General features: G+C 39.3%; 1 protein-coding gene across 18 annotated transcripts in view; it reads left to right on the top strand.

The window, feature by feature from the left end:
* The window catches only part of LOC122557375 (teneurin-3), a 2,678,940-nt gene that overhangs the window by 900,670 nt on the left and 1,755,521 nt on the right, over positions 1-22,749 (top strand). For all 18 annotated transcript variants that reach the window (XM_043705048.2, XM_043705074.2, XM_043705164.2 and 15 more), the window contains one exon: positions 22,649-22,729. The gene's annotated coding sequence lies outside the window, so the exon portion shown is untranslated. The remainder of the gene's footprint in view (positions 1-22,648; positions 22,730-22,749) is intronic.

Raw genomic sequence — 22,749 nt, 5'->3', positions numbered from 1 at the left:
GTATTGTATAGATGTGACTGGATTACCATTGGGTGTCACTTCAAGACTATGTAGAGCAGATGGAGCATATCCCTTTAAACCTAATCATTTCAGGTCACATTTGTTCTTGTATCAGCAGTTCACAGTTACCTGTTTACTACTGCTGGAGCTTTTGCTTCTTCTGATGTTATCCTCAAGATGCTGAAGTGGGCTGATCATCTTTCCCTGGAATAGTGCTGTTAACAGTCAGTGGTTTATAACAAGAGGTTTGATTGACAGCTACTATCTATAGCATAGTGGCTCAGTTGATAGAACTGCTGACTCATAGCCTCAAAGACCTGGGTTCAATTCCACCCGAAAGACTGTGTAAAGTTTGCATGTTCTCCTCATGTCTATGTGGGTTTCCGCTAGGTGCTCCAATTTCCTTCCACAGTTCAAAGATGTGCATGTTAGGTGGGTTGGGCACGCTAAATTAAGCGAGGTGTGTTAGTCATGTAAGTGCAGGCCACAGGAATAGGGTGAGGGTCTGGATCTGAGAGGGATGCTGTTCAGAGGATTGGAGCAAACTCGATGGGTTGAATGATCTCTTTTTGCACTGTGGGGATTCTATGATTCAAGTGATCAGAAGCTCTACCAGATAAGATTTTAGGAATGTCTTAGAGAAGAGAGAGAGAATGGTAGAGGACTTACAACTGGGGATGAGAAAGTGGTCTGACTTGGAGCAGCAGAGCTATCTCAGAGGTTTAATGAAAGCATTGTGTCACACTTGCTGAAGATCAGAAATAAAAATGGAAAGTGCTGGAGAAACTCACCAGTCTGCCATCATCGGTACAGAAAGAAATAGTTTGTTGGTCTGGAGGAGATTTCAAATCAGGAAGGGATTTGAAAGCATGGATGATAAAAAGTCAATACCAACTCCACATGATTCAAGAGGCGGCTGGCTATCACTTTAGTTAGGCAGTTAGGAATGGACAATAAATGCTGAGCTTGCCTGTGACACACGTATCCCATGAATTATTAATACAAAGGAAGAATCAGTCAATCAGATTTAATTCACTGAAAGTATTTGATTTCATTTTCATTCATGGTGCAAAACATGATTTCTTTTTATGTTGTAGTAAACTCTGGGAAGTCACTATGGAGACCACATGCTTCAGTTTGATGACTGAATTATCTGGTCCATCTGAAACATTTCCAACTCATCTTCTAGTGAGCTCCATCAGTTAGGGTCAGTCCAGGCTTTAGCAATAACTTTCACTGACTGTCTCAGCAAAAGCAGTGAAAATGGTGCACTCAGGTAACTAGTCTATCAGGATTATTGCATCAGGAGTAACTAAGTATCAATACGCTTGCATAGATTGTGTGTCAAATCAACTTCATTGATTTTCCCAAACACAAAGAGGTCTATAGTAATCCATGAAAATTGCAATCTATCTTAATGTTGTCCGTTCGAAAATATTTCATTTTTCTTTTCTGTCATCATTGCCCTGATCATTTCAAAATATACTTCTGTCAAGAATTATGGTGCATTGATGACCTGTTTACTCATGGCCCAAGACATGATATAAAGAGTTTTATTTAGCAAGAAGAATCATAGATAAAATCAGGAAGAGATTATTGAGCTATTATCAACTCTTTAAAATACAATTCAATTTCTACCAAATGTAAGCCAATCTCCATTTTTCCCATTGGCTTACAGAATGCTTCCTCTTCAATTATTATTCATTTTTTGTGTATTTATTGTTGAATCGATCTACATCCCTCTCTGAGGCAGCAATGGAAACCACATTTCAACTCCATTATTGCAACTTGCTGCATAAGAAGCTAAACAATTGGAAGGGTTTCTATTCCTGAGTTGGAAGCTCAGAGATGGGAGAAAGTGTCCTAGGGGTGTTCAAACTTTTATCTTGTAGAAAGGAGGTGGGGTCGTAGAGGATTTTTAATCAATAATGGAATGTGGGCGTTGCTGATTGGGCCAGTTTTTATTGTCTGTCCCTAGTTGTCCTTGAGAAGGTGATGGTGAGCTGTTTTCTTGAATTGTTATAGTCCATTTGTTGGAGATACATCCACAATATTTTTTGGAAGGATTTTCCAAGATTTTGACCCAACAGCACTGAAGGATCAGCAAATTGAAGACAGAGTGGTGGCTTGGAGGGGAACATGATGGTGTACGTTCCCATATACCTTCTGCCCTTGTCTTTCTAGATGACAGCACATGCTCCTCCCTCGCTCCCCATGACTTCTTACATTCTCTATGCTAACCAATGCCCCTATAGCCACCTCTTTTTGAGTTTTTAGTTTTTTTGAAGCCAGTCAATCAAGTAAACATCAGGCAGAGCTCAGGTTCTTTGCTGAAATTAAATAAAGTTCTTAAGTGTCTTTATTTTAAAAATCTCTTATTTCAAAACACTTATATTTCAAACAAGTTAACAATGTTTAACTTCTGACAATTCCTTATAAAACAAAATACTTGCATTCATGTCTCTATATCAAAAGTTTTATTTACTTGGAGCCAGCAATCAGATTATCCAAGAGCTTCCCAACTGTTAAAAAAAACTCAGGCTTATGTCAACAGTCAGAGTGAAATGGAAGCCCTGATACTTTGAAGACTGAAGTCAGTTTTCTCAAATATTCAAAGGATAGTTGACTGGACAATTCCTGAAGAAGGGCTTATGCCCGAAACGTCGATTCTCCTGCTCCTTGGATGCTGCCTGACCTGCTGCGCTTTTCCAGCAACACATTTTTCAGCTCTGATCTCCAGCATCTGCAGTCCTCACCTTCTCCTCCTGGACAATTCCTTGACAACTATGGGCAGCTTTCTTAGTAGTCAATTTCATCACCCCTTGTCAGTTTTCTTGATCAGTGTCTTAGCAGTTCTACTCCAATTCCAATAGCTTCAGGCAATTTTTACTCACATTCATTTCTCCTTGTAACAATATCAAAGGAAACCTCACCCCTCTCAAAGAGCATCTGACATCCCCTGAAGGTGCCCTGGGACCCTATTCAAAAGGCCAACTTAGTTCTTGTAGTAAGGCTTTACTACTCCTGAGAAAAGAGGAAAGAGCTCAGCAGTTTGACTCAAAGATTTTGAAATCAAAGATTTTGAAACAAAATTTAAACTCTGCAATTGTCTTCACCTTCACAGTTGTGCCAGACATTTGTTTCCCTCAATCTTCTTTGTAATTTTATTACTTGCATGTATGTTGTCATTGTTTTTAATGGTACCAGTAAGTTTCTGAAGAAAAATGTGAAATTGGCCAACCTTCAATTTTGATCTGGTAGTTGAGTCATGGAGCCATAAAGATATTTCGGACAGAAATAGATCGTTCGGTCCAACTCATCAATGCCGACCAGATATGCGAAATTAATCTCGTCAAATTTGCCAGCTTCCACCATGTCCATTGGCAACTCATTCCATACACACACCACCCATTGCATGAAAAAGTTGCCCCTCAGGTCTCTTTTAAATCTTTTCCCTCTCACCTGTGCCATCTCATTTTGGACTCTCCCACCCCAGGGAAAAGACCTTGGCTATTTACTCTATGCATGCCCCTTATCATTTAACAAACCTCTATAAGGTCACCCCTCAACCTCCAACATTCCATTGAAAATAGTCCCAGCCTGTTCAGCCTCTCCAACTGGCTCATTGCTTCCAATACTGGCAAAATCCGAGTATATCTTTTCTGAACCCTTCCAAGTTTTACAACATCCCTCCTATAGCAAGCAGACCAGAATTGTACACAGTATTCCAAAAATAGCCTAACCAATGACCTGTACAGCCACAACATGACCTCCCAACTCCTGTACTCAATGCACTGACCAATAAAGACAAGCATAGCAAACACCTTCACCACCCTGTCTACCTGCAGCTGCACTTTCAAGGAAGTATGTACCTGCACTCCAAGGTCTCTTTGTTCAACAATGATCCCCAGGACCTTACCATTAAAGTATAAGCCCTGTCCTAATTTGCCTTTCTAAAATGCAGCACCTCACATTTATCTAAATCAAATGCCATCTGCCATACCTCAGCCCATTGACCCATCTGATCAAGATCCCATTGTATCCTGAGGTAACTTTCTTCGCTGTCCACTACACCTCCATTTTTGGTGTCATCTGCAAATGTACTAACCATACCTCCAAGGTCACATCCAAATTATTTATATAAATGACAAAAAGCAATGGACCCAGCACCGTTCCTTGTGACACACCACTGGTCGCAGGCCTCCAGTCTGAAAGTGCTGCTTAATTAAATTTAATTTAAGTGTGATAGCTACATGACAAAACTCATTGCAATGAACTGGCAATAGCTTAAAAAAAATTATGACGCTTCCTTATGTGGTCATCACAATAAGATGTCACATTGGTGTTCCTGCTTTGTTAGTGACCTTACAGTTTGAATAAATACATTGTTGAGACATACGACACACATAAAGAGTCAAGATTAGAGTTGTGCTGGAAAAGCACAGCAGGCCAGGCAGCATCCGAGGAGCAGGAAAATCAACATATTGGGCAAAAGCCCGTCATCAAGTATTTCCAGCATCTGCAGTACCCACTTCCGCCCAGTTGACACACACATAAAGTCAACCGTTCTCCCAGATGGAGAAAGAATTTCCAAGAATTGTGATAAGAATTTACTGTCTTTCTCTCATTCAGTTAAAAAGGCATTATCCATTTAAATAAAGGAAAAACCTGATTTTCAGGTTAATTGCATTGGAAGCAGTTCAGAGAAGGTTCATGAGGCTAATTTGTGAGATGAATGTTATTTGTCATTTGTCAGCTCAAGGCTGAATGTTGTTGCAAATGGACACGGTTGTTCCAGTGTCTGAAGAGTTACAAATGATGCTGAACATTATGCAATCATCGGCAAACTTGTACACTTCTGATTTTATGATGAAGCTGCTAAAGATGGTTGGAACTAGGAGCACTATCCTGAGGGATTATCCTGCAGCAGTAAATTTAGTTTTGATTTGATGAGAATGATTTTCACATAGATGATGTTAGGATGTACACATGCAATGCTAAGGTTATGAACCAAGTGTTGTAAAATGGGATTAGAATAGTTAGGTGGTTGTTTTTGACCAGTGCAAATATGATGGACCAAAGGGCCTTTTTCTCTGTCCTGTAGATCTCTATGACTCGAGACGATTAGAGCAATAATTAATCAGGTTAGATTTGTCCTGCTTTTTGTGAACATGACATAGCTGGGCAATTTTCCACTTCCAGCTGGAGATCACTGTTATCTTTGCACTGGAACAACTTGGCTAGGAGTATAGGTAAAAAAATGTGGGGGATTGGGTCTGGGTGGGTTGCGCTTCGGCGAGTCGGTGTGGACTTGTTGGGCCGAAGGGCCTGTTTCCACACTGTAAGTAATCTAATCTAATCTAATCTAATCTCAATCTGGATCTAAGTCTTCAACCTCTTCTTGATATCACATGCGAGTGAATCAAATTGGCTGAAAATGAGCAACTATGAGGCTTAATGAGTTTGCAAGAATGGACCTGGGGATGAAGGGCTTGTCATGTAAAGAGAAAAGTTGAAAAATGACGTTGGTGAATCCAGAGTAAGAAAGGTCAACCAGTGGAAAGCCATCTTCAATGCGGTAAGAACAGAGCTGGCCTGACTGATTGGGACCAAATGTTAGTGGGAAAAATAGTGGTTGAATAACAGGACACCTTCAAAGAGGAGATTTAGTAACAATAATGGTATATTTCCTCAAAAGGGACAGGGAGGATAAACAAATCCAGAGCTCCCTGGGTAACAAAAGAAATAGAAAGTAAGTTAGAGAAGAAAAAGTGACAGATATCAGGTAGTAAGTATAATTGAGAACCAAGCTAAATACAGAAGATTCAGAAGAGAGGTGAAAAAATTCAGAGAAGCAATTCAGAGAAACAAAGAGAGATAACAATAAAGACTGGTAGGTAACATAAAGGGAAATCCTTAAGTCTTTAAGAATATCAATAGTAAATGCGATAAAAGGTGGAGTAACTCTGCTCAGAGACTGAAGTAAGTGTTTAACACATTGAGATAATTCATAGCTGAAGTGCTGAATAAATACTTTGTATCCTTCTTTCCTATTGAGATAGCTGTTGCCCAAGTCATGATAACTAAAGAAGAAGTACTATCACAGAAAGCATTCAAGATTGATAAAGTAAAGAATAGTGGAGAAAAGATCAGTTCTCCAAGTTAATAAGATACCGGGACTGCATGCAGTGCATCTGAGAACATTGAAGGAAGTGAGAGTAGAGATTGCAATAATCTTTCAATTTCCAGTTCCAAAGGAAAGTCGTTGGACTTAAAATGTTAACTCTGTTTCTCTCTCAATTCCTGCCAGGCCTGCTGTGTCTCTCATCTTTGTTCAAAAAACAGTTTATGAAGAAAACCCCAGCAATTACAGAACAGTCTGTTTAAGTTCAATGGTGGGGAAGCTCTTTAAAAATTATTTGGGAGAGAATTAGTACTCTCATGGCAAAAGGTGGGCTGGTTTGGAAGAGCCAGCATTAATTTCTAAAGAATAAATTGTATTCACATAAATTGCTGAAATGTTTTGACAATGTTGCAGAAAGGTCGAGGCATGTCATGTTGTTGAGAGAGTGTGCATGGATTCTGAAAGGTATTCACTACACTGCAACACAGCAAGAAAAGTTAGAGCTCAGGGAGTAAAAGGAACAGTAAAACATGGACATAAAATTGTCACTGTGATAGAAAACAGAAGGTAATGGGTATTTGATGAGTATTTAATGGGTATTTTCCAGTTTCGAAGAAGGTTTGTCGGGAATTTCCCTTGTTTTTTATGATATAAGTTAATGATTTAGATCTTGGTGTGCAGGAGGTTAATTTCAAAGTTTTCTGAAGACACAGAAGTTGGCAGAATTGTAAGCTGAGGACATTGACAAGCTGGTCGAGTGATCAGTCAATCGAATATGAAGTGGTGAGGGTGAGGTGATACATTTTGGTACAAAGAGCATGGATGCACGGAAAAAGAATGCTATTCCAAAGGATATTTGGGAATGCATAGACCTCAAATAATTAAAGGTGACAGAATAGATAGAGAGAGCTATTAATAAAACAAACAGTATTCTCGGCTTCATTAAGAACGGTATTGAGTACAAGATCAGGGAGGTTGTGCTGAATTTGTATAGAACCCTGGATAGACCTTGGCTGGTGCATAATGTGTAGTTTAAGACACCACAGTTTAGGAAAAATATTGGAGGAACTGTAGAAAAGATTTAAAAGGATGGTTCCAGGGATATGAAATTTCAGTCATGAAGGTTGACGAAGTTAGGAGTGTTCTCATCTGATAAAAGATAACTGAGAAGTAAGTCAACAAAGTATTCAAAATCATTAGGGGTATGGATAAAATAAATAAGAGAGGCTGCTCACACTTGTCAAAGGATCAAGAGCTTAAAGGATGCAGTTTTGAAGTTTTTTGCAGAAGAAGTAAATGCGAGTTAAGAAACAACTTTTTCACTCAACAAGCGATTAGGTCTGGAATGCACTTCCAGGATATGTGATGGAGGCAGCTTCATTTGAGGCATTCAAGGTGGCAATGTACGTGCATTTGAGTAGAAATCCTTTGGTGATCGGAGATTTGAACTAAGTCAAAATGCTCAGAGCTGGTGCTGTCATGATGGGCCAAATGGACTCCTTCTGCATTGTAACAATCCTGCGATAGCTCGTTTTCACTTTGTTCATAATGTTCATGTATAAGATGGGTATTAATATACTGAGGCAGTGCTCTATGCTCTCCGGTCTTTAAATGTGCAGTGACATTTATATATTTTCATTTTTACTTCAATTATCACATGGAATCCCTGTGATCTTGAAAGCTGATTTCTCAATGTTCTGGCATTTTTCTCCTCTTCACTCATTTGTACAGACAGGAGATAAAGCGTGTTTTATCTCCTTTCTTGGCATAGTGCTGAGATTTTATTCACAAAACTAAATGTGTTGTTATCTATAACAATAAAACATATGGTGTTAATAGTTGCAAACATATGCTTTGACTTTTCACATTTTGCTTCATCCCTATGAGACTCCATGTGAGAATACATTTTACTAAGAATGTAGTCTCATCTTAAAATTGCTCATCCTGTCATGAAATATCTTATTTCTTTGAATGTTAAGCTTCAATCATTAGAATATGTTCAGTTTTAATCACATTGTGCAAGGTATTCTCAGATTGTTTTTACTGCTTAGGGTTATAAAGGAAGAAATAAAAACTGTTCATCAAATCCTTCTTCACTGAATAATAAATAGCAATAGAATCAATAAATTATTAGTTCTCTCTTGCTACTTGTGAGACCATCTTCGATTTTATTTACGGCTGAGACTCGCAAAAGTCAAGGGAAAATAAACAAAACAGGCTGAATGATATTGGTTCCCTCCCTCGCCTCTTTGAAACCTGCAGGAGTAGATGTTGCATTTTATCTGGTTGGAGGCTGCTGGGTGTGAAATCCCCACTTGCCACATCCCCACTTAGTTCTGTGGCATGAAGGTTCCTGGGCAGCTTTCCTGCCAGGATGCCAATTGAAACCCTTAAGCGTCCAATTAATGCACACGTAAGAACCTCCTCCTTTTATAGGGCAATACTCATGATTTTAATCATGAGTCACTCTGCACATAGAGTGGATGGATCAGATCATGAGAGAGTCCTGGAAGATGAGTTTACTTTGTGTAAGGCAGTTGGTACTCTTGAAAGGTTTAACTAAAAGTATAAGCTTGCTCACCTCTTAAGAGTAAGATCTTAAGAGGAGCTAACCAGAGTTTTGTGTACATCATATGAACTCTGCAGGTGGTCACCAGGTATTATGCAATGCTTCAGTGATTGTTCTTAATGTTAACAGTATGTAGCTCATGTAGAATTATGCCCTTATTCTCAAATTGAGCCTGCTAGTTTCGCAACAGACTTATGTATCTTAGTTATAATGTAACTAGCTGCTAAGTAAAATGTAATGAACCTATTTACTGATTGTCAAGATTGAGTTTATCTTACTCCAAATTGTGGCTGGGAGCATCCTTCCCCAATGGTGTTGTCAGGATTGGAGGGTTTGAGCTATACGGAGAGGTTGACTAGGCTGGCGCTGTTTTCCTTGGAGCATCAAAGGCTGAGGGGGGATCTTATAGAGGTTTCTAAAATCATGAGGGGCATGGATAGGGTGAATAGTCAACATCTTTTCCACAGGGTAGGGGAGTCCAGAGCTAGAGGGCATAGGTTTAATGTGAGAGAAGGAAGATTTAAAAAGGGCCGAAGAGGCAACATTTTCATATGGAGGGTGATATGTGTGTGGAATGGGCTGCCAGAGGAAGTGGTGGAGACTGGTACAATTACAACATTTAAAAGGCATATGGATGGGTATATGAATAGGAATGGTTTGGAAGGATATGGGCCAGTTGTTGGCAAATGGGACTAGGTTGGGTTAGGATATTTGGTTGGCATAGATGACTTGGACCAAAGGGTCTTTTTCCGTCTGTACATCTCTGACTCTATGAATCTCACTTCGAGGTTTTTCTACATGTTCATTCAATCCTGTCTTGATATCAGCCTTGAACAAATTGACCTACCATTCTATCATTGACTACGTTAATTTAGTCTTCATCTCACAATATAAGATCCCTCTCTAGTTATCCCTCTTTCTTGTTCCTCATGAAATATTGGTTTGCACCCTTCATTTCCTATCTCAAGAGTATTGTGAATTGCTTCACCAGTGCATACACAAGCCCCCTCTTTTCAAGACCAAAAAACCCATGCCTTTGACCACAACTTTTGTAACTTGTTGTAAGCCTTTTTCCTGTTCCTTCTTAACACCTGTTTCTGTTCTCTGAGGTGATGAAGCAAATTCACACATGGAAGGTGCTGAATACTGTATATATTTGTAGAAAAGTTAACTTTTTTTGATTATTTTTTAAGGTTAAACTTAGGTGGTCAGCTATTACATGGATAGTGTTTTTGAGAGGCCGAAACTTATGCTACAGTCCAAAATACCATATTGCTAGCAGAAGCCCAATTGATCTCTGAATGAATAAAGAAAAGAAACACAGTGAATTATGTTATTATGACTATATTGCACAAGTGCTACAGGGGAACTAGGCTCAGCTGAGCTGCACTCAAAAGGAGGTTGTCACCTGACTCTAACCTGATGTGTCTTAAAAGTTCGCAACCAAATTGGTGTGAATTGGACATCAAAACATGTAATAGCACAAAAAAAAATAATATTCTCATTGTAACATTCATGTATAGGATAATATCTTGACTCACAAATGTTGATCCGTTATCTGTGAAGAACTAGGGTCAACCTTTACATAACCTATATGGAAAATTCCAGATTCTTTGGCCGAAAATAGGAGGTCGACTTTTACATGAGATTGTGTTTACTCTATATATGACAAATAAGAACTGTTGTTAATATTTTCCCGTGATTGGTTCACACGTAGAGATGTTTCCCTGCTCCCATTATCAGTGAACTAACAATAGGGTGGTGAGTGAATGAAAACTCTTAAGTTTGCTTGTTTTTAGAAGTGGTCTTTCCCTAATTTGGAATTTCTGATTAACCAGGTATATTTTGGGCAAGAAACTAATTGGGAGAGGTGAGGTCAGCAGCTGCAGGAGGGAAATACCATGGCGGTGTTGCAGATATTACTGAACTGGAGTGGACACATGCTAGAAATTAACTACAGTGATTAAATATAAATCACATGATTCCATTAACCTCCCTGGGTCCACTGTAAGTTACCTTAACAAAAGAAGACAAAAGACAATAGCCTGTTTCCTTTCCCCGAAATTATTTTGTGACATGTTCTTAATTTTCAAATAATGGGCTGTGTAATTTTAACATGTGTTCACTCTTCAACTTGTTGAGTTTTTCAAAGCTTTGTTTTCATTGACGATGACCCCAGAATGGTTGGGTCACTTCTTTTATCTTGCTGCCAGTCACCTATTTTGTTTTATTTATTCATTTGTGGGATGTGAGTGTTGCTGGCTGGCCAGCATTTATTGCTCATCCCTAGTTGCCCTTTTGAAGGTGGCACTGAGCTGCCTTCCTGAACTGCAGCAGTCCACCTGCTGTAGGTTCACCCACAATGCCATTAGGGAAGGAATTCCAGGACTTCGTCCCAGCGACAGTGAAGGAATGATTCCAAGTCAGGATGGTGAGTGGCTTGGAAGGGAACTTGAATGTGGTAGTGTTCCCATATATCTGCTACCCTTGTCCATCTAGGTGGAAGTGATTGTGGATTTGGAAGGTGCTGTCTGAGCATCTTTGGTCAATTTCTGCCGTGCATCTTATAGATGTACATACTGCTGCGACTGAGCATTGGTAGTGGAAGGAGTGGATGCCTGTGGATGCAGTGACAATCAAGCAGGCTGCTTTGTCCTGGATGGTGTCAAGCTTCTTGTGTGTTGTTGGGGCTGTGCTCTTCCAGACAATTGGAGAGTATTCCATCACACTCCTGACTTGTGCCTTATAGATGAGTCAGCACCCTCGGACTTAGCACTGCCTTCTTGACCTGCAATCTGCTTCCCGACCTCTCCACCCCCACCCCCTGTCTGGCCTATCACCCTCATCTTAACCTCCTTCCACCTATCGCATTCCCAACGCCCCTCCCCCAAGTCCCTCCTCCCTACCTTTTATCTTAGCCTGCTTGTCACACCTTTCTCATTCCTGAAGAAGGGCTTATGCCTGAAACGTCAATTCTCCTGCTCCTTGGATGCTGCCTGACCTGCTACGCTTTTCCAGCAACACATTTTTCAGCCCTTATAGATGATGGACAGGCTTTGGGGAGGTGTGTTACACGCCTCAGTATTCCTAGCCTCTGACCTGCTCTTGTAATCACTGTGCTTATGTGGTGAGTCCAGTTGAGATTTTGGTCAATGATGGCCCCCAAGATGTTGATAGTGGGGGATTCAGTGATGGTAACACCATTGAATGTCAAGGGCACGGTGGTTAGATTGTCTCTTATTGGTGATGGACATAGCCTGGCATTTATGTGGCAGAAATATTACTTACCACTTGTCAGCCCAAGCTCGGATATTACCCTATATTTTATCCAGTCTAGTATTATTACTCAGTATCCATTATATGTCGTATATGGAATATTGGAGATGCTGCATTTCCTCAGAGATTCAAGTCAAAGGACATGAAGAATATCTTGTTGATTTTGTAACACTGAGCCAGAGTTTGCCAGAGCAGAGCAACATACAGCACTCAACTTTAGATTAGATTCCCTAAAGTATGGAAACAGGCCCTTTGGCTCAACAAGTCCACACCGGCCCTCCAAAGAGTAATCCACCCAGACCCTCTGACCCACCTAACTCTATGGGCAATTTAGCATGGCCAGTTCACCTGGCCTGCACATCTTTGGACTCTGGGAGGAAATTGGAGAACCTGGAGGAAACCCATGCAGGCATGGGGAGAATGTGCAAACTCCAAAAAGGCAGTCACCCGAGGCTGGAATCAAACTTGAGACTCTGGCGCTGTGAGACAGCAGTGCCAACTGCTGAGCCGCCATGCCACCCCACTTTTTAATGCATCACAACTCGCTGGAAGTACAAGTTGTAAACGGAGCAAATGGTGTATTTTGTTGACCAGTGAGAGTTAAGAAATAGAAGGCCAGAAGCAGGAAGTAGAGTCAAACCAAGTAACGAGAAAGAAACAGAAGGAATGAGAAATCATATTCATAGAATTAAAAATGCAAATGAAAGGAAAAGTTTCAGGGACAAAAATACTTAATTTAAAATTTATCATTATAAATCTCCAACAATTCATTTCTCAAATGAGTAAGACTCCATGTTTATATGTGTTTATATTTTGGGCAATAAAAACTGATTGTCATTCATTAATAATCATTGCATCATTGAAAGAGTACTTCCATTCTTCATTTATAGACTTAACTTTTTCTGGTGAGTGTATGGACAATGAATGGGCAAGTGTTACAAATTCATTTAAAAAAATGACAGGGACTTTAAGAAGCCAATATGACAAAGCTAAATATGGACCATCACAAATCAACCAATAACTTGTGTTGATTTACAAGTCATAACATATGTCTTCCTTATTACAAATTGTCAGCTGATTTACACAGTAATAATGGAATGTCATGTTCACCAAATGTTGGTATATTCTATTTAGTTACCTGAATATTGTCCATGTTTTGTTTCTTGCAGTTTTCCCTCTTAGAGACAGGGTTCACATAAAAACATTCACAAAATGAAACCAGGTTTAATTTCCTTTGGCCATACACAGATTAATGTGTTTGCGCAAAATGAGTTAATGACCTTCTTTAAATAACACAATAAGGGTTTTCATTCAAACCAGCACAGTACCAGAGGAAATGAATGCCTTTAGGCATGGTTTTTCCCTACTGTAAAATATCATTTTCCATATGTCTCTGCAGTGAATTATCATTTCTTGGGAGGTGAAATTAATATCCAGTGAATACAGACCTGTATCATTGTATGGAAACTTAACAATTTCACGGAATGCTCATGGTAATAGTGTCACAGAGTGATTCAGCATTGAAACAGATCTTTCAGTCCAACTAGTCCACACTGACCATGTTCCAAAATGAAACTAGTTCCACATGTCCATATTGAGCCCATATCCCTCCAAACCTTTCCTGTTCATGAGTGTATCCAAATGTTTTTTAACTGTTGTAACTGTACCCACATCCACCTCTTCCCCAGCAGTTTATTCCACACACAAACTACTCTGTGTGTAAAAAAAGTTGCCCCTCATGTCTTTTTTAAAACTTTCTCTTCTCGTCTTAAAGGTATGACCCCTAGTTTTTATCTCCCTCACTCTAGAGAAAAAAAAACCTTTCTATTCACCTTATCAAGGCCCCTCATGGTTTTATAAACCCCTCCATAAGGTCACCCTTCAACTTCCTGCATTCAGTGATAAAATCCCAGCCTGCTTTTATAACTCAAACCCTCCATTCCTAGCAACATTCTGATAAATCTTTACTGAACAGTCTCCAATTTAATAATATCTTTCTGATAGCAGGGCGACAGAACTGTGCACAGTATTCCAGAAGAGTCTGATACAACTTCAATATATCATCCCAACTCCTATACTCAAAGGTCCAAACGATTAAGGCAAACATGCTAAATGCCTTCTTGACCACCCATCTACCTGTGGAGCAAATTTCAAAGAATTATGTCACTGACCCCCATGGTCTATCTGCTCTATAACACTACCCAGACCCCTACCATTAACTGTAGAAGTCCTGACCTTGTTTGTATTACCAGAATGCAATGCCTCGCATTTATCCAAATTAAACTCCATCTGCCACTTCATATCCCATGGCCAACTGATCAAGATCTTTTTGTAATCTTAGATAACCTTTTTCACTATCTACTATACAACCAATTTTGGCACCATCTGCAAACTTATTAACCATGCTTCCTATATATTCTTAGCCAAATCATTTATGTAAATAATGAACAAAAGTAGACCCAGGGTAGCATGGTGACTCAGTGGTTAGCACTGTTGCCTCACAGTACCAGAGACCTGGGTTCAATTCCACACATGGGCGACAGTCCATGTGAAGTTTGCGTGTTCTCCCCATGTCTGTGTGCGTTTCTTCCGAGTGCTCGAATTTCCTCCCATTGTTTAAAGATGTGCAGATTAGGTGGATTGGCCATGGGAAATTCAGGGTTACAGGGATAAGATCGGGGTTTGGGTCTGGGTGGGATGCTGTTTGGAGGGTTGCTGTGGACCTGATGGGCTGAATGCCCTACTTCCACACTTGAGGGATTCTATGATTCCATACCAATCCCTGTGGAACACCTCTGGTTATAGACTTCCAATCTAAAACCCAACCCTCCACATAACAGTGAAACAGTGATGCATTCACACATGTATGGAGCATCAGTGATGCTTCTGAATTCTGTTAATTCTTCAATGGACAGAATCCTCAGAATAAATTTAATTGAGCTGTAAGAATGGTTGTCTATCTACAATCATTTGAAGCATATCTCATCAATTTTCACTGGTATCTCTAATGAACCAAATACAGACTCAACAATGATCAGTGAAGAATCCCCAGTTTGTCCAGGGACAGTCTGGTCTGTTTGTACATCAGCTCAGTTTCAATGGGATTTTGGGACTTGTATCAAATCAGTGAGATGAAAATCAATTCTCTCAAGACCCAGATGTCTCGTGAAAGGAAGTGAGGTTGGTTGGCCTCAGGCAACTTGCTTGTGGGAAATGGTCCACTCTGACAACCGGCCAATTATCTCGCACTAATTTACACTAAATTAGCATTCACTGTGGGAGCGTGCTGTGGGAAGTGGTAAGATTCATACTGGAGTAATAAGTGTACTCCCCTGAGGTAACACAGATCATCAATGCACAGTGGTGGGAGTATCTATGCCCTCTTCAAGCAAAAGCACAAGTGCTCAGTGCTGCAGGAAGGTAGAAACTTTATTAACTGACAAAAAAAAAGAAATTTAGCCCAAAAGTGAAATGGAAAAATGAATAGAAATGGAAAAAATAACAATTGTTCATTTAGCTGAAAGCAGCTACCCTGCATGATTAGTTGCAGAGGGACACAACAATCATATTTTATAGAAGCTGTTTAATCAATTTTATTGCATGTAATGAAATGAGGGGTGGATTTTTAATAGGATATTTTATTGTAGAAAAATCTACTCATTATAGTGAAATAAACATCTCCTTAGTGGTTGTTAGGTATATGATTTCAAGCTGGTCTGTTAAGGAGGTCAATTGTGATTTAAGTAGCAACTTTTCAAATCTGACCTTTAATTTGTGGAAATAAATCACTTTGGAGACCCATTACTTCTCAATTAACAAACTAGACTTCATTTATCATGGAAAAAAGTCACTGAATTAATCACTGCTCGCCTCCTTGGACTAATTTGTAATGTTTTTAAAAGTTATTTAATGTGCTATATGAAAGAAGCATAAAAAATACTGTAGGATGGCTTTACTATTTACTGCAGGAATTATATTGCATTTAGAATTGATTATACCATATCATGGCACGCCTTGAACTTTCCAGGTGATCAAAAGTGATCACTGGGTCATTGGCAGGTTATCAAAGCACTCTCAGTGAGTTGTTGGGTAACCCTTGACAAATGAAGCTGTTTTGATGATTAGGTTAACAGCCCACGATGTCTGGGAAATGTCTGCCACACACTGGTGATGTCACCATGCCGCTGATGTATTGAAACACATATCTAAAATAAACACTGGGATGATTTTTAAAAAATGCTTTGCACCATTATTCTGAGCAGTCACTTTTACTCCATCAATGGTTTTGTTACTGCATTTGTCAACTTTATTGAAGAAACAGCAAATTTGTCTTATTTGTGGGACAACACATGGTTTATTTCAGTTTTCCCTTGGCCAAAATCTTGACAGGAAGACAAGGATATCATTTATATTGAAGGTTGGCAGAGGCTGAATGAAGTGTTACTTCACAGCCGCAAATGTAAGCTCAGTAACAACAAAGAAGAAACTTTTATATGATCTAAAAAAGATAATGTTGAAATGTAACAATTGAAAGTAAGTAAAATTATTTCCATTACTGATTCATGGCGATGAGGCAAAATCAGTAAAGCTGGGAACTGAAAAAAAAGGTCATGTTCTCATAAATTGTCTGTGACATTTCAAAAGTAATGTGTGCATATTATAAATTTTTTGCAGAAAACAGGTAATACTTATCATTTCTGCTTAAGTACAAAGGGATTATTTTGCAACCATTCGGGGCTAAGTTACAAATAGATGGTCAATTTATCCACACAATATGACTTTGTATATTTTGGTAAATCTGCTTCAAATCAATTTTAAACACACAATCTGAAGTTACAAAATAAATTCATGAAACCCAGACCAGATCATCAGTGATGGGGTTAAATGGAGTCGAGTGCTTTTCCACAGGGAGAAATGGCAAATCAAAAAAACATAATTCAACCCAGGCTGCACTTATACAACTCCATGGCAATGACTGCAAAGCAATATTGACACAGGACATTGAATCAGTTCACCCATATGCATTCATAGATGGTGACAGGACATGGCAATTGGGATTTATTTTCCCCCTCATCTAGTTACATCCATAATAATTCTAAACAAAATGATTGTTTTTGATGAAAGTAATTTATATGAGCTCATTGAGTTCAGTGCAGTGGCTGTGTACTCCCACTAACTAACCATGCTCTCAGTTAATTGTGGTCAGTGCAACATGGAGCAATGGTGATCTATACTCCCTTCATTAGAGGATTGTGAAAACCAACCTTTATTGAATTGATGCACTCCAAAACCCCTTCCATCCCCAAAGCCACGGTCCTATTGAATGGCGGAGCAGGCTAGATGGGCCAGTTGGCCTATTCCTGCTCCTATTTCTTATATGTTAAGAAGCTTTATGTCAAAGTTAGCAATTCTTGCTGAAATTCTTGATTGACTTCATTAAAATCATCAGCTATCTGCTGAATGATCAGCCCAGTTTTGCATTTTTCTTTGGCAGGTGACTCCATATCATTGTGAGAATAACAGTTTCTAAACGTTTCCTTATTTTCTCTTCATTAAATGGAAGTCTGGTCAACTTTATTTTTCATTTCTCTTCAAAGTGCCATGACCTACAACTTGAAGTAATGTTTTACTGTTTCTTTTTTTAAGTAAACAACAAACAGTAGAGGGCATAATTCCCAATGTATGATCAACTTAAACCCTTACCAGTTAGAAGTACTGACTTAAATTTGAACTCTACAGCTGAATCAAAATGGTTTTTTTGGCTTAGTCTGAGTAGCAAGGGATTTTGAAGGGTTTGTTATCGTGTGGCCTTGGAGTTCCAGCTCTTTATTTTTCCTCATTAATTATCTACCACATCCTTCACCACTCCGCAAGCATAAGTTCTACCCCGATCTCCAATATCTCACATTTGCTCTATCTCTACTACTATATCCACCTCTCACCAAATCTAATGCTATACCACTCTGATTAATGCCTGCAGCATCTTCCAACTCACCATCTCACACTCCAACAGCCAACACCACTAACTCTGCAAGCCTTCTGTGCTGCATACACACTTAGTGAGGACACCATTCCATCTGCGTCATCCACTAACAGTGATGCCACCAACATTCATCTGCAGTAACACATAGCTGTCTTTCAGTCCATGAGGAAAGCAGCCCACAAAGGGGCAGAAAGGGTCAAGATAAGTTGTGTACTGACTGGCATTTAGCTACTCAACACTGATGAGGAGAGGATCCTGGCTCTGAGCAATCCCTGTACTGGTATTGAAGGCCACCCTTGACGAATATGCCAGGAATCCCTGGTCAAAGGCTTTGTGTCCCTATCAAACAGAATGGCAACACAGCAATACTATAAACCTGGTACCTCAGACTGAGGGGACAAAGTTCAAAATGCGAAGCAAAGCAGAGACACTGTCAATACCCAGACAGTTTTAGAGTGGCTCAGCAATGTGAGAGCAAGCAAAGAGATACAATCCATGGACTAGATACATATTCTTGTGTGAATAGTGTTTTCCAATGAATTCCAGGATATCTGCTGAGTGACAAGTTGTTCCCAGAAATTTGGAACAACAAATCTGGAAATCAGACATGAAGAAAATGCCACAAGATTTGATTTAATCAGGCAAGTTCAGTAAGATCGAATGAGAAAATATACTTGGCCTCATGGAAAGAAATCCTCCAAAAGTATGCCACACAACTTGCAATGAGCCAAACATAATGCAAGATTCAGTGCTATATTTTGTTTGTCTTCTCTGACTTACACTGCATAGTTTGATTACAATTTGCAAACTTCCACTTTTACCTCAAAAATATGTTTTTAAAATAAATTCTTTGTTACCAAGATAATGTTACAACACAACGGTAAACCCTTCTGCTAATTAAACCAACACCCAGAAAAGTTCATCTTGCCTCATCATCTGTTAAAGTATGAGTGACAGAGAACTTCCAAATTCCACTTTTTAAAGAAAAAATATCAATTTATTCTTCAACTCTAAAAATGAACATTAAACAACTATTTACAACTTTAAGCCTCCTCTCTCTTAAATGTTTATTATCTACCTCCCACTCTATTACAATATACTGATAAAACTCATACTAAATTACATCAACTTAATTTCAAAACCACACAGCACCTGTTGTCGTCAGTATCTGTCTTCCTCTGGCTGTTTATCTCCCTGAGTCATCTTCAATCTTTTGCTACAAAGATGTTTCATATGAAAAATGTACCTTTGAGAGAGAGTGTGTTGCTGGCAGTTACTCTGGCAATGGCAGTTGGTCTCACTGTCCAACTGTCAAAATGTATGCTTCTTTATACCCCAGCATCAGTTCATCTCATTAGTTCAATGTTGGCAAAACAATAAATTCAAAATTGATTGGTTTTTAGTATCCTGGGGCATAATTTAAACTGATTGGTTCAATTCAAATTGTTGTGGAAATAGCAACCAAAACTCAGGAATTTGTTTCACAGCCAAATATTACATATTTTCAATTTTCCAGCACACCCTGAGACTGCTAGTCAGTCACATGACAGGTGCCTGCAAGCTCTCAGTGCAAAATGGCTTTCACTCTCTCTTAAACTTACAGTACATGTATTCAGCTTCATAACAATAAATGTCACCTTAAGTTATCAACAAGGGAAGGGACATTGCTGGACATAACATGGCATCTCATCTTATGCATGCCAGGTTTACAAATCATCTTGAGACCCAAATTCTAATTTACCAGAAGATAAATAGCTGAGATTGGAGATAGAATCTCTGTTGTGATTGTGAGTTTTAGAGTAGGGTTGTGTCTTGCATCTTTTCTCTGAATATTCTGCTTTGTTATATAACGTAGCATCTTTAGCAATCCTGAATTTTCTTTATGTATGTCTCAATGAGGTTATTTCTAATACGTTTAACATTGAGGCCCCAGAACTGATCCCTGGAGTACACAGCAAGTTACTGTTATCACTGCCACTATTGATTGTGTCCCATTTATTTACTACTTTGTAACTGTTTTAGTACCATTTTACTGCGACGTTACTTATCTCAGGAGATTTTACATTTGCACTGTTTTCTTGTGAATGATTTTATCAACTGTTTTTAAGGTTAAGGAATATAACATTTATCATTGTAAGTAGGCACCAAGTTGCTTTCTCAAATTATTTCTGTACATTTGTTTGGCATGAGTCTAGGTTGGGTTAAACTCATTACCATTACTCTTCCTGAATCTGTGAGGATTGCTTTTTGTATTAAGAGATTTTCAATATTTTCCCAATAAGTTCCTTCAGATGAGCTGTTGCAGATGTTTTTTATTGATTTATGGGAGATGGGCATTATTAGCTCATTCCTAATTGCCCAGAGAGTAATTAAGAAGCAACTGTGTTCCTCTGGGCCTGGATTCTGACCAGGTAAGGCAGTTTCCTTCCCTAAAGGACATCAGTGAACCTGATGGGTTTTCCCATAATTGACAATTGTTTCATGGCCATCTTTAATTCTCAATTCAAGATTTGTTATTAAATTGAAATTCCACTGTCTGTTATGGCAGAATTTGAACGATGGTCTCTCAAATATTACCTGAGTTTCTGGATTAAACGTCCAGTAGTGACATCACTACACTATTGTGTCCCCTTCCAGGATTATGCCTTTGAACTTTCTTGAAAAGAACAATAATCTGATCTTCTGTATTTAATGAATGGTAATAATTTTGCTCACACTCCCCCCTCACCATTATGTTCATGTCCTTTGATCTTTTGGGGCAGAATATTCTATGTTCCTAGAATATTCCCAGAGGTACTAGAGTCAAGAAGGGCATTGGATTCTGTGGAGAGTTGGCACATCGAATCCACAATACCTCTGGTATACACTAGAATTACGTTTATGGTGGGAAGGTCCGTGGCTGACATTCCCATCTGGTTCACTCATAGACTGGTATCCTATCCACCCCATGTGTCCAAGTGTGACTCAGTCACAGCAATGTGGTTGATTCTGAAATGCTCTCTGAAATGGCCAAGCAAGCCACTCATTTGTACCAAGCTGAGACATTTCTTTTCCATACCAACCTTTTCAGAGATGTTGTGACACACCTCTGGAATAGGTGGGACTTGAACCTAGACCTCCTGGCTAAGAATTATGGGTCAGACCACTGTACCACAAGATCCCTGAATGTATACATGTTCTAAATCAACCTGTTTGGACATGCTGTAATGCATGTCCAACGCAGGTGGGACTTGAGGTCAAATCCGTTGGATTAAAGGCAGTGGTTATAAGGGCCATGTGGTGGCTAACATTCTTATTCCACTGCTATTTGAGGCCCTTATGTGGCCAATAATGATGCACACAAGGGCCTCAGCCTGTTATAGAAGGGACAAACCCAGCTTCAAGTATGCCTGCAGGCAAACAACCCTCTGGAAGGCTCAAAGTGCACGTTGGTTGTCAGACTTGAAGTATTTTACAAAGCAAAGTGCTTTTCGAAGTCCAGTGACCATTGCAATATAGCAAAGGTGGGAACTACTTTGCTGTTTGTCAGAGTTCTCTAAGCACAATAAGCAGATAAGCTGTTTCTTTTGTGATATTTATTGAGGAATACATGTTGGCCAGGGCTCCAGTAATAACTCAACTGATTTTTTTTTAAGTAGTGACATGGGAGGTAAATTTACAACACGACAAGCAAGTAGGAGCAAATTATGGCAGATGCGAGGATCTGGACTGAAAACAAAAAAATGTCAGAAATCACAGCAGGTCAGGTAGTATCCATGGAGAGACAGCAAGCAATAATTTTGAGTCCAGATAGATAAACCTAAATTGTTTCATTTTTGTGCTGAAGACATAAATTGGGACTTGAACCCAGAGGCTACTGATTCAGAAGCCTTCCTTTTTTAGCGTGGGATCAAGGGTAGCTTGTGTTTATTTTGGTCCAATGGGTTCTGAGAAGTTCAATGTACAATCTCCAGGCTATGCCTTATCATAGAATCCCTATAGCATAGAAAAAAGTCAGTTGGCCTGTGGGGTCTACACTGACCTTCCAAAGAGCATCCCACCCTATCTCCGTATTCCCATGGCTAATCCACATCCCTCAATACTATGGGGGCATTTAGCATGGCTAATCTACCTAACTGGACTCTGGGATGAAACCAGACACAGAGAGAATGTGTGACTTCCACACAGACAGTCACCCAAAGCTGGAATTGAACCTGGGTCCTTAGCATTGTAAAGCAGTAGTGCTAACCACTCTGCCACCATGCCATCCATGTGTAAGGTAGTTAGTGTGCAGAAGGTTCAGACAGATGAGCTATTTGAGGATTTTTTTGCTCCCCTTGATGTCTCAAACTCACATACCAACTGCGGCACAGCTGATACACTTAATTACTTGCAAGTTTTCTTGATAAAGCAAATATTTAGAAAAACTGCAAAATATGTAGTGCATAATTAATGAAAAACAGAATTTTAATTAATGAAATAATTAACAGCCAGAACTTGATGTTTTACTGTGATTACTTAGGATAGCAAAGCAGTTAAAGTTGGATTGTTACAATGGGTCTATTCTAAATTATTGCATAGCCTCAAGCAAATGGCATGTCTCCACCACATTTAGAAGATTTCATTTCATATTTACTTCAATGGACATTGGAGACAGCATGATGCAAATGTAGCCATTGCTAGTTATTAATAGTTTTCCCGTGTTATTACTATGCAGAATCTTGTGGGACTTCATGAGGCACTGACTACAATACCCGACATGCGAGGTTGGATACATGCCAGTTCCTGCTAAGTGAAGGTTTGGAAACTTATCTACAC

Source organism: Chiloscyllium plagiosum, unplaced genomic scaffold, assembly GCF_037043375.1.
Source record: "Chiloscyllium plagiosum isolate Xiang-an unplaced genomic scaffold, Cpla_swu_hap1 HiC_scaffold_2, whole genome shotgun sequence".
Classification (NCBI taxonomy): domain Eukaryota; kingdom Metazoa; phylum Chordata; class Chondrichthyes; order Orectolobiformes; family Hemiscylliidae; genus Chiloscyllium; species Chiloscyllium plagiosum.
The sequence above is the reverse complement of the archived record's forward strand: the minus strand, read 5'-3'. Positions and strand labels throughout refer to the sequence as shown.